Raw genomic sequence first — 13036 nt, forward strand, 5'->3', positions numbered from 1 at the left:
CACCATGAAAATTCACATCAGGATGGACCTTGAACTCAACTTTCTCCATTGTAGGCACAGTTGTTTGATTTGTTGTGGTAGACTGAGTTGGCTTAGCTTCTATTTTTTCATCTTCAACACTCTTCCTTTTTGCTCTAACCTTCTAGTACCCTTTTCCTGACTTCTTTGGTTCTTGCTTCTCTATAGATGAGGTTTTCTCAGTTTCAGTTGAAGTTGCAGGCATTTCCAATTTTCTTTTTACTCCTTTAGTGGCCTGCTTTTTCCTTCTTTTCTGAGCTCCAAGTCTTCTATTTTCCTCATATTTAGCTTCTCCAAACTGAGGGTGCCCAGTCATCACATAAATCATCTTGCCATATCTGTAGATTTTTATAATTTTTGTTCTTAGCATCACATCTTTGGTGGTTTTGAAGCTTTCAATGGATTCACCCAACAGTTTGTCTTCATCTGGCCTAGAAGGAGAATAGTCAACCAATATTGGGTGCTTTGTTGATATTGTGACACTTGCTTGTTTAGGCTTTAGCACCACAAAGTTGTTGAACTCATTTTTATAGAGGGTTCACCCTTGTCTCCTTTTCCTAGATGCATGTCATTCATGGTGATTAGCTTCAACTGAGTGAAATACTTCACAGATTGATCCTGAGTAGTAGTTCAGCCAAAAACCTTTACAATTATTTCATCAATATTTTGTCTTTGCTCTTTGATCTTGAGCTCAGCTGCTGCAAGATTGATTAAATCAATATTATCCAAAGCTGGTGGCTTAGAGATAGTAATAGATGGCACTATCACTTCGCTGACTTGAATATGCACATCCTTCCCCCCTTTTTGTTATCGTCAAGGAAAACATGGTTTAAAGTTTGAGTAGCCACCAACTGTTGAAGTAGTTGAGTCTGTGTTGCTTGACCATCCAGTACCTTGGCCACATAATTTTCCACTTTTGAGAGTCTGTCTGTGAGGGCCTCAACTTTCCTTGTCAAGTCACTTTATTTTCTGAGCTTGAGCTGCACTTCACTCATTGTAGCTTCTGGAAGTTTCTCCTCAAATATTTCATTCAGCTCTTACTTAACTGCCACAACAACATTCTTCATATCATCCACATCATGAGTATGTTTAAGATTTTAAATTTTGTGTAATTGAAGAGACTCAAGATGGGCTTCCAGGAAGGCTTTAATACTGGCATTAATGGTAGCTTGAATGGCTGACTGAGTTTGATTTATAAGTTTAAACATTATTGAGGTGAAATGATGGTAGCTGCACTCCTTTGATAGCATCCAGGCTGGAGTGTCTGTAGATGAACTAAGGCTTGCATCTCCCCCTAAGTCCATGCCATTTACATCAATATCTTTCCCATTTGACTCATCCCCATAAGAGTCACCAAATTCATACTTGAAATCATCACCAGTTGTAGGTGGAAGAGAATTGATTCCATCATTTTCTCTTAGCATTGAAGTTGTAGTATGTACCAGAGTAAGAGTCCTTTCTGCTTCCTCATTGCCCTAAATAACCAATATTTGATAGGCTGTAACAGGGTGAGTAAATGTCTCATCATCTAGGGAAATAAAATCTATAACAGCTCTATATTCTTGCTAGTATAGTCTTTTCCTTTCAGCCTCATTGACATTCATCGACTCACTTGCAATGGTTTCCAACTTTATTCATCATGTACCTGCTTTTCTCTCATTCTCTCATTCTCTCTCTCTCTCTCTCTCTATCTCTCTCTCTCTCTCTTTCTCTCTCTCTCTCTCTCTCTCTTTCTTTTTGCATCAAGGGATCCCCTTAGCTCCCCACCCTCACACCATCACCTTCACTATCTACGGTGGAACTCGTCTCACTCACTTTTACCATGCTGGAAGAAATAGCATGTGGAAGTTCATTATTTTCCTCTCATTTTGCCTGAGAGCAACTCAGCCTCTCACTCAAGTCACTCCCTTCCCTCAAACCTGGGAGTGATTGTACAGCTACTAAGTGATAAGTGGATTTTATATCTACTTGGAATGCTTTATTATAAGTTTAAGTTGGTGTTTTGGACTCAAGTTATTAGTATTTTTGATATATTTTTGTGTTATTGCATTTCACGCATTAGTTAAATGAAGAAATGAGATTTTCAAGGAAATATGCTGAAAAAATCTAAGAATTGGAATCCTAGGCCATTCTCAAGTTGAATAGAATCCCGTTAGCTTCGCGTGGGCAGTTGAATCGCCTGATTCTAACGAGCAGAACTCAAGATACGGCCAAAAGAAGAATCAGCAGAATATCCAAAAACCCTGTGCGGCCGCCCCTAAAACCAGCGCGGCCGCGTTGATTTTATGCCAAAAAACCATAGCGACCGCGCTGATTTTAGCGCGGCCGCCCCGCCCTTTTTGCCCCAGAATCCTGATTTTAGTATAATTTGATGATTTTGAGGGTCCAGGTCCACTAGGGGCTTATATATACCAATAAAAAGACGTTTTTAATGACAAGGAGCGAGGGGAGAGCAATAAGAAGACCTAGAGAGCGCAAGACGGCTACGGAGATGAAGACTTTTATTTTCTTTAGTTTAGTTGATACTTGGATGCTTGTTTTCGATTTGTCTTTAAACCCTAGTACTCTTATATTATTTATTATCATGCTTTCATTGGAACCCATGATGACGATGAGTTCGGTTACGAACTAATCGTTATCGTGGGGTCTTAACGGATTTACTTATGGATTTTTATAGTTAATTTATTTCAATATCTTGGTGGGTGTTGATTGATTGATATCCTAGTATTGGTTGTGCTTATTCGTCTTATGTGCGTAGCTAAAATATAAGATAGTGTGTTAATCTCTATTGAAGCGACAATGAATATAGAGATTTAGAACTTGCCATGCTAGCATAGGTTCATGTATAATTGTTATGCATGATTCGTAAGTAATTTTAACCATCTTACTTGCCTTATATAATCACGATAGATAACTTGCACATTAAACCTTTATGTTGTCAAATTCTATAGACATATAGGGTCTCAACATAATTGGTGTCTATTCAGCTTCTATCTCTTTTATGGATGTCTGGTAGTAGGGTATTCGTGCAACGAAAGTTAGCGTTTACTAGTTTCGTGTTATCTAATTAGTTGTCATCACCATCACATGCTAAGGTTAAGAACAATGACTTTGAATGAAGTAGTAATGAAGTTAGAATCCCATATTTATCTCACATAGTTAATTCAATCACTTTTATTCTTAGTTAATTACATGTTAGTTTAATCTTAGTTATAAACATCTCAACTTGTTATTGTCTTAGCATTGAGCGATAGCCATACCATTGTTACATAGGTGCATAATCTTAAGTTAACTAAAAAGAGTCTATGTGGGTACGAATCTGATTTCTATCTTATACTACTTGCAAACGCGTATACTTGCGTGTAATTTTAGTGCGTGTTTTCGCCCCAACAAGTTCTTGGTGCCGCTACCGGGGACTCGGTGTTAATTTTTAGTTTATGTGCTTGACATCAGTGGTCGTTAAAGTTCACTGACTCAGACTCTTTTACTTTCACGATTTACTTGTGTGTGTTTCAGGTACTCTAGTTTTTATTACAATGGGAGAACCAGAAACGAATCTGAAAGCTTTGATGGATTATTCTCAACCGAAGATCAATGACATTCAGTCTAGCATTTTCAGACCAGCCATTGCGGCTAATACCTTCGAAATTAAGTCTAGCATGATTCAATGGGTGCATAATTCAATCCAGTTTGGGGGTACTCCAACGGAAGATCACAACATGCACATTAAAGAGTTCATCGAGATCTGCGACACTTTCAAATTCAACAATGTTTCTGAAGATGCTGTTAAGCTGAAGATTTTCCCATTCTCTCTGAGGGATAAAGCTAAATGCTGGTTGCATTCTCTACCAGCGAGTTCTATCACTACTTTGGAAGATCTTGCTCAAAAGTTTCTCACTAAATTCTTCCCTATGGCGAAGACAGCTGCAATCAGGAACGCTCTTACTCAATTTATGCAGCAATCGGGAGAATTTTTATGTGAAGCTTGGGAGCGCTACAAAGAGATGCTTAGGAAGTGTCCTCATCATGGAATGCCTGATTGGATGATCATCAACTGTTTTTATAATGGTTTGGGAGCACAGTCCAGACCCATGCTCGATGTAGCATCAGGTGGAGCCTTACGGGCTAAGAGCTATGATGAAGCTTATGAGCTAATTGAATTGATGGTTGCTAATGAATATCAGAATCCAACTCAAAGACTACCTCAAGGCAAGGTAGCGGGAATTCTGGAGGTGGATACAACTACGACTATATCTGCTCAGCTAAATGCGTTGTCTATGAAGATCGATTCTCTGGCTAAATATGGTGTTAATCAGATAACTAGTGTTTGTGAGCTTTGTGCAGGTTCGCATGCGACGGAGTAATATGCTATATCTTGTGAATCAGCTCAGTTTGTGAGCAACTTTCAGAGATCGCAGCAACCAGTTCCAGACACTTATCATCCCGACAACTGGAATTATCCTAACTTTAGCTGGAGCAACAATCAGAATGCGATACAACAGCCATTCCAGCAGTTTGCAGCAAAGCAATTCAACCTTCATGGTTTTCAACAACCGCAATATGCACCAAGACAACAACTTCAACTTCAACAACTACCGCATGAATGTACAAGTCTATCTAATGAAAAATCTGAATTGGAGGAGTTGAGGCATATGTGCAAAAGCCAGGTTGTTTCTATCAAGACTCTAGAGAACCAAATACGGCAAATTGCTAACGCCTTATTGAATCGACCATCAGGAACGCTTCCTAGTGATACAGAAGCCAATCCAGGCAAGAGGGAAGTTAACGAACAGGTGAACGCCATCACCTTGAGGTCCGGAAAGGTCGCAAGCCCCCAAATTCAGCAAGACGAAGAGTCTAAAAATTTTGTCCAGGATACAGGTGCATCTGCACATTTGCCAAATCCAGAAAATGAGATTGTAGCTGAAAAAGTGGTACAGAAGGATGCCGAGGTGGAACCGAAAAAGAAATCTGTTGAAAGCAATCCTCCTGAGGGTAATACAGGGGATAAACAGGTCTACCCACCTCTGCCATATCCTAAAAGGCTTCAAAAGCATAAGTTTGACAAGCAACTTGCCAAGTTTTTGGAAGTTTTCAAGAAGCTGCATATCAACATACCTTTTTCCGAAGCTCTAGAACAGATGTCGAGCTATGCTAAGTTCATGAAGGATATTCTATCTCGGAAGCTAAAACTTGAGGAGTTGAAAACCATTGCTCTAATGGAGGAGTGCAGTGTTGTGCTATAACGGAAACTACCTTCTAAGCTTAAAGATCCATGAAGCTTCACGATACCTTGCACCATTGGCAATCTGTCGTTCGATAAGTGTTTGTGTGACTTGAGAGCAAGCATCAATCTGATGCCCTTGTCAGTTTCAAGAAACTTGGACTACTTGATCCAAAAGCTGTGAACATGTCTTTGCAGTTAGCTGATCGTTCCATCACTTACCCGCGATGAGTAGTGGAGGATATCTTTGTTAAGGTAGATAAGCTCATCTTCCCTATTGATTTTGTCATTCTAAACTTTGAGGAGGATAAGAAGATTCCCATTATCTTGGGGAGACCATTCTTGACTACAGGTCGAACTATGATTCATGTGCAAAAAGGAGAGCTTATGATGAAGGTTCAAGATCAGAAGGTCACTTTTAGTGTGTTCAAGAAAATAAAGTTACTCACAGATTAAGAGCAGGGCTTTAAAGTAGAGTGGGTAGACTCTGTCGTGAATTCGGAGCATGAGCAATTACCAAAGTCAGAGACCTTAGAGAGAGCCTTAATAGGGGAATCAGTTCTTGAAGATAAAGGAGCAGAGCAACTCCAGGTTTTGAATGCACCTCCGTAAAAGAGGAAGTTGGATATGCCATTTGATTCTCTTGGGTAAGCAGAGCTGAAAATTTCTCAGGAGCGTCTCGAACCGTCGATTGAAGAAGCTCCCACACTTCAGTTCAACCCACTGCCAGATCATTTGAGTTATGCATTTTTAGGTGCACCCCCTAACAAGGTGTTGGAATATATCTATGAGACTCTAAAGGGTGACCGTACGGTTCCTCCCGTGCTTACAGATGGTCCTTCTCGTGCACCACAGACAGTTGATAGGTTTGGTCTTGGTGATGCGTAGTATAGAAGGTTGATTTGGCGTATTGAGGCCATGCATGACATCCACCGACGATTTGCTAAAGATTTGACACGCGCTCTTGATATTATTTTCCGAGACACTGGTGTCGAGGTTGATTGACCACCTGATCCTCCACCCGAAGAGGGTGATCCTCCCGCTAACTAGGTATACCTGAAATCCTTATTATTACCTTCAATGAGTACATTGAAAATTTTAAGTTTAAGGGTGATAATGTAAGGATTAGTTTGTGTGTGTTCATATAGATTCATGTTGCATGTTTAGTTGTATTCGTATGTTTGCATGATTGTTCATATAGGATATTTTTATTTGTGTTTCTATGTGAGTTCATATAGTTGCTTTTGCATGCATATAGCATGATCCTTTAGGTTGAGCTATTGATATATGATAAGTTGATGTTAATTTGAGTGTGGTGATGACGAATAGAGAGATGTTTAAGTCCTAATAAATTGATTTGCATGCCATAAAAAAATCATAAGTCTTATAGGTTGTTTTTGAGCTAGATCATGATTATACTTGTTTATTTGTTTATATTTAATCACTTGTTTATATCTAGAATTTGTGGTATTCTTGTAATGACAAAAGAACACTGAATTTTTAAAAAACTGGAGAAAAGCAGGATTTCAATGCTAGTTGTGGCTAGGCGTCAAATGGCTAGTAGCCGGCTCATATTTATATGAGTAGTCTAGGGTTGAGCGAGATGAAGCAAAACACACTCATTCAGAACATGAGAAAAAAAGAAAAAAAAAGAAAAAAAAAGAAAAAGAAAAAAAAAGTATGTGTTTATGCATAATTGATCAAGAGTGAGCTCTTTAATACTCGAGTTATTAAGTTCTAGGGGCCTTTGTGCCTAGTGACCTAAGGCTTTTATAGTCTGGGATCCGCTAACCTAACGCTCGCTACATGGGTATTATTGCATAAGTCTTTTGGGACCTCATTCATTACACAGTCAAATAAGCATCTTTGTTATGTGTTCAATAATAGCAAGAATCCTTGTATAACTCTAGTCGAAAGGAGGTGTTGTGAGTCATTATGCATTTAACCTATTCTAGTTATAAACTTGTGTTTGTTTTGATGAAAGATAAGTTATGGTTATTGATCTAGTATCGAGAGTATATCTGTTGAGCATCCCACACACACACGTTTCTGGTTTGTGAGTTGGTTTGTGCGATTTATTCAAACTCTGCTAAAAGTTATTGCATTCTTAGAGGCGTTGGCTTATTCATTTTATTATGGTTATTCTGAGGGGATCGATTGTATAATCATTTAGTTGCATTCATGCATTAGGTTTATTTTATAGATTTGAGTCTGTTTATGCTTGAGGACAAACATCAACTCAAGTTTGGGGGTGTGATAAGTGAATTTTATATCTAATTGGAACGCTTCATTATAAACTTAGGTTGGTGTTTTGGACTCAAGTTATTGGTAATTTTGATATATTTTTGTGTTATTGCATTTCAGGTATCATTTAAATGAAGAAATGAGTTTTTCAAGGAAATATGCTGAAAAGAGCTAGGAATTGGAAGCCTAGGCCATTCTCAAGTTGAAGAGAATCACGTTAGCTTCGCATGGGCAGTTGAATCGCCTGATTATGACGAGCAGAACTCAAGATACGGCCAAAAGAAGAATCAGCAGGAAAATCCAGAAACCCTACGCGGCCGCCCCCAAAAACCGGCGGCCGCGCCGATTTTCTGCCAAAAAACCAGCGCGCCCGCGCTGATTTTAGTGCGGCCGCCCCGCCCTTTTTGCCCCATAATTCTGATTTTAGTAGAATTTGATGATTTTGAGGGTCAAGGTCCACTAGGGGCTTATATATACCAATAAAAAGATGTTTTTAATGACAAGGAGCGATGAGGGAGCAATAAGAAGACCTAGAGAGCACAAGACGGCTATGGAGAAGAAGACTTTTATTTTCTTTAGTATAGTTGGTACTTGGATGCTTGTTTTCGATTTGTCTTTGAACCCTAGTACTCTTATATTGTTTATTATCATGCTTTCATTGGAACCCATGATGACGATGAGTTCGGTTATGAACTAATCGTTATCGTGGGGTTCTAACGGATTTACTTATGGATTTCTGTAGTTAATTTGTTTCAATATCTTGGTGTGTGTTGATTGATTGATATCCTAGTATTGGTTGTGCTTATTCATCTTATGTGCGTAGCTAACATATAAGATAGCGTGTTAATCTGATTAGTTGTCATTTACTAGTTTTGTGTTGTTTGATTAGTTGTCATCACCATCATATTCTAAGGTTAAGAACAATGACTTTGAATGAAGTAGTAATGAAGTTAGAATCCCATGTTTGTCTCATACAGTTAATTTAATCACTTTTATTCTTAGTTAATTGCATGTTAGTTTAATCTTAGCTATAAACATCTCAACTTGTTATTGTCTTAGCATTGAGCGATAGCCATACCATTGTTGCATAGTTGCATAATCTTAAGTTAACTAAAAAGAGTCTCTGTGGGTCCGAATCAGATTTATATCTTATACTACTTGCGAATGCGTATACTTGCGTATAATTTTAGCGCGTGTTTTCGCCCTAACACTAACTCATATACACTTGTCACAATTTTTGAAATATCAAGTTGTGTAGAGACTTTCAACGGATAAGTGATATCCGTCGAAGTAGCATTTGTGAGTGTCAACGGATTATTGCTGTTAAGCTTAACCGTCGAGGTACAATCATGACTTGTCGACGGATGAGGATTATCCTTCGAAGAGGTAGAAATAAAAGAGTTAGGAGTTGAAACTATGGTTGAGTTTGTGAAGATTGATTTTAGATTTTTATGCACAGACTCATCATTAGTTTCAGAAAGAAAGGGCAAGTGAGCCAACAAGTCATCAATAAGATGATGCTCACTTATAGTAGATTTTGGCTCCTCCATTAATTTTAAAGATGGACAATCAATAATTGATGTGTTTATCATGTCCACATCCAGTGAGTTTGTGGGAGAATTGTGTGTGTATTGAGTAACAATAATGAGAGAACTTGGTTGTGACTCCATATTTATTGGAGCCACATCAAACTGACTTTGAGATGGTGCTATAACTGAGTCTTTGACTACAGTTGACACTGTGTGTGCACCCTGTGACTCCTCCAAGGTTTTTAACTTCTTCTTTCTAATATAGGTTTATGTTTGGTCAGTTGTGTCCCTTCCCCTTTTGGCATGTGCTCTTGGTTGAGAGCTTGTTTCAATAGCTACATCCTTTTGGGAGGATGTAACTAGTAATGAGCTTATTTCCTTATTAATCATCACAGTCTGTTGGGAGACTGCGGTGTGGCTGGTTTGGGTCAGACTTTCCTCATCCACCTTATCATTAGGGCTTATTTGATTTTCATCATTTCCTTAACCTTGCTCATTACCCTTCACACTCCCTCCATGTGTTGTGGTAGTTTTTAAAACTAATTTCTTTTGGGAAAAAGTAGAGTGTGACTTCTTTGATTTGGGTTTAATAGATTTTGGTTTAGTGGCTTGGATAAACATTTATTTGGTCACAGTCACATATGTCATAGCCATAGTTGAACTCAAAGAAGTCAGAGGTTGGGAAGAGTTAGAGACAGGAATATTTACCTCACTTACCAGAGGTGCCTCCATGGCATGTAGTGAAGAGGCACTTCATCATTAAGATTGTTCCTGCATAAATCAGCAAGTACTCTCTTTTCTTGGATCCAACAAGCAAGCTTGTTATTTTGGATTCTCAATTATAAGATCTTTAGATACATGATTAGCTAGCATCATAAGAAACCTAACATGATACACATTATTTGGTCTTTTGTTTATATCTCCTAACTTATACCCTAACCTTAACATGACATATTTGCTGAAATTAAAATACTTGTCATTTAAGAGCATGTACATCATATTAAGCATGGAAGAAGTAATTGCATAAAAGTTACTTATTTTTCCAGAAAATACTTTTATAAAAGAATCACACAGAAAACTCCATTCTTTTCTAAGGCCCTTTCTCCTGATTCCACCAAAATTAGCAAAATCAATAGAGCAACCCATAGATTTAAGCATGTTACTCAGGTTAGTGTCTGTGTGTAGAACAAATGTGTGATTTTCAGCCAATTTAAAAGAAGCTGAACTTTATCACAGTTAATACAGAAATCATTACCTTTAAGATTGAAGGCAATGGTCATGTCTGTAGAGTTGAAAATGGTTGTGGTCCAAACTTGCTCCACAACCTCGCAGTAAATTACAGGAGACTCGAGCATAGAGTACTTCAATTTGCAGTTGCTAATGAAATCCTTCATTTTGTGAAAGTCTTTAGAAGAAACACTCTTGTCCACAAGTGCTACGAAGTTGTTTTTCTCATAGACAACCCAGATTGAGACATGATTTTGACTACTGGTGCCATTTTTGCTTAGTATGCAGTCACAAGGAGAAAGGGGTTTTGGAGATTAAGAGAGTGAAATTTGCTTTATAATTCAGAAAAAGATAAAAGTGAAATAAAAAAATGGAAGAGGCTTTTATACTTTCTCAGAAAAAGAAAAATAAATAATTAAAAAAAATGAAGTATCCAATGATAATTTCCAAAAATAACCATTTTAAAAAAGTGAACTATAGAAATTCCAAAATTATCCATCGACATCTACATACACACTGTAAGTAAATTCGACGGATAGGATTTGAAATTAACGACTATGAATGAAACAATTTGACGGATAAATGATGTACCTTTATTCGTCGAGGGCTAAGGTACCCATAAACATATTTGACTTTTAACGGATAATGAAACTGAACGGATATTCATTCTCAACGAATAATGAACATCCGTCGAGAGATTAATTTTGACTTAGCCAAAAATTTATCTTTTCAGGAAAAATCAAATGTATTTCTGGTTGTATTCCAAATTGCATAGACATCAAAATGAATTAAGAATAATTAAGCATACCTAACCCACTTACCAATCTAGAGAAAGTTGACCCATCAAGTGTCTTGATAAAGATGTCAGCAAGTTGCTGCTCACTTGGAACAAGATGTAATTCCACAGTACCATTCATGACATGTTCTCTAATGAAGTGGTACTTGATGTCGATGTGCTTTGTCCTTGAATGTTGTACAGGATTTTCAGTAATGGTAATGTCACTTGTATTGTCACAGAAAATTGGAATCTTGTCCACATGTAGACCATAATCCAATAGGTGATTTTTCATCCATAAAATCTGTGCACAACAGCTACCAGCAAAAATATATTCAGCATCAGTTATGGAAGTAGAAACTGAATTATGTTTCTTACCGAACCAGGACACAAGCTTGTTTCCTAAAACCTAACATGTGCCAGTTGTGCTTTTCCTGTCTATTTTGCACCTTGCATAATATGCATATGAATAACCAAATAGATCAAAGCCAGAATCTCTAGGGTACCAAATGCCAAGTTTTGGTGCACCCTTGAGATATCTGAAAATTCTCTTAATATACTAAGTGAGATTCTCTAGGATCAGCCTGAAATCTAGCACAAAGACAAGTAGCAAATATTATAGATGGCCTACTAGCTGTCAAATATAAAAGTGAGCCAACCATGTCTCTATAGTTTTAAATGTCCCCAGACTTTTCAGTAGTGTTTAATTCAAGTTTAGTGGTAGTGACTATGGGAGTTTTTGCAGATGTGCAATCCAATAAATCAAACTTCTCCAAAAGATCATGAATATATTTAGTTTTACTAATGAATATTTCATCACTAACTTGCTTAACTTGTAAACCAAGAAAGTAAGTTAGTTCTCCCATCATGCTTGTTAGATATATTTATGATGTCATGTCTAAAAATGATTTGTGTTTGGTTTTCAGATCTTGACTAACAGGACAAATCAGGACTTAACTGGAAATCAGTACTTATACTGAAATCAGAGCTTAAGATATCAAAACTTAAGTTATCAGAACTTAAGATATCAGAAGATATTCATCAGAAGATAATATCAGGACTTAAGAAGACTTTCAGATAAGGAAGGCGGCTGATTGAAAGGAAAGAAGATCAAGACTAAAACAAGAAGAGATATGCATGGAGAAGAATTCTATGAAGAATAGAAGACTTGGAGGAAAAGATAACTAATTGATATATTTTAGGATACAGACTTATATTCAATATCAATTAGAAGATTATCGTGTAACTGTGTGTCTATATAGACACAATATAGGGTTTACACTATAAGTGTTATCTTAATCGAGAATATTATTCATTGTAACCCTAGCAGCTCTCATGATAATTGCTCATCACTGAGAGAGAACGGTTCCATTACAATACTATTTTATTAATAAGATTATTCTTTGTTATATACTTGTGTTCTTAATTCGATTTGATTGTACTATACACTGTATTCACCCCCTTCTACAGTGTGTGTGACCTTAGAAGTGGTATCAGAGCCTATCTTTTAACACATATACAGTAAAGATCCAAAACAATTATGTCTGAAGAAGAACAAACTCCAACCAAGCCCACCAAAACTGAAGAAACTCCAAAGACTCAAATCCACAGTCGATATGAGACTATTAGGGTTCTCATGTTGAGACCTTTTGAGTATCCCATATGGAAAGTGAGGATGGCTATGTTTCTGGAAGCTACAGATCCAGAATACCTTAACAGAATTAATGAAGGACCACATAAGCCAACAAAGCTCTCTGTTGTAGTTGCAGATCAGCCAGCAAAGACTGTACCAAAGGAGAAAAGTGAGTATACAGCTAAAGATATCTCATCAATTGCCAAGGATGCAAAAGTAAGGCATTTGTTGCATAGTGCCATTGATAATGTCATGTCAAACAGGGTAATTAACTGCAAGACTGCAAAGGAGATATGGGATGCCTTGGAAATAAGATGCCAGGGAACTGATGCAATTAAGAAGAACATGAGGACTATACTCACTCAAGAGTATGAGTACTTTGACTC

General features: G+C 37.5%; 1 non-coding gene across 1 annotated transcript; it reads right to left on the reverse strand.

Moving 5' to 3' along the window:
* Positions 1 to 3944: 3944 nt before the first annotated feature.
* On the reverse strand, positions 3945 to 4051 carry LOC141722990 (small nucleolar RNA R71). Its single transcript, XR_012575986.1, has one exon. It is a non-coding gene; the product is annotated as a small nucleolar RNA R71 (small nucleolar RNA).
* Positions 4052 to 13036: the final 8985 nt, after the last annotated feature.

The sequence above is a fragment of the Apium graveolens genome, chromosome 4, assembly GCF_009905375.1.
Source record: "Apium graveolens cultivar Ventura chromosome 4, ASM990537v1, whole genome shotgun sequence".
Lineage (NCBI taxonomy): Eukaryota > Viridiplantae > Streptophyta > Magnoliopsida > Apiales > Apiaceae > Apium > Apium graveolens.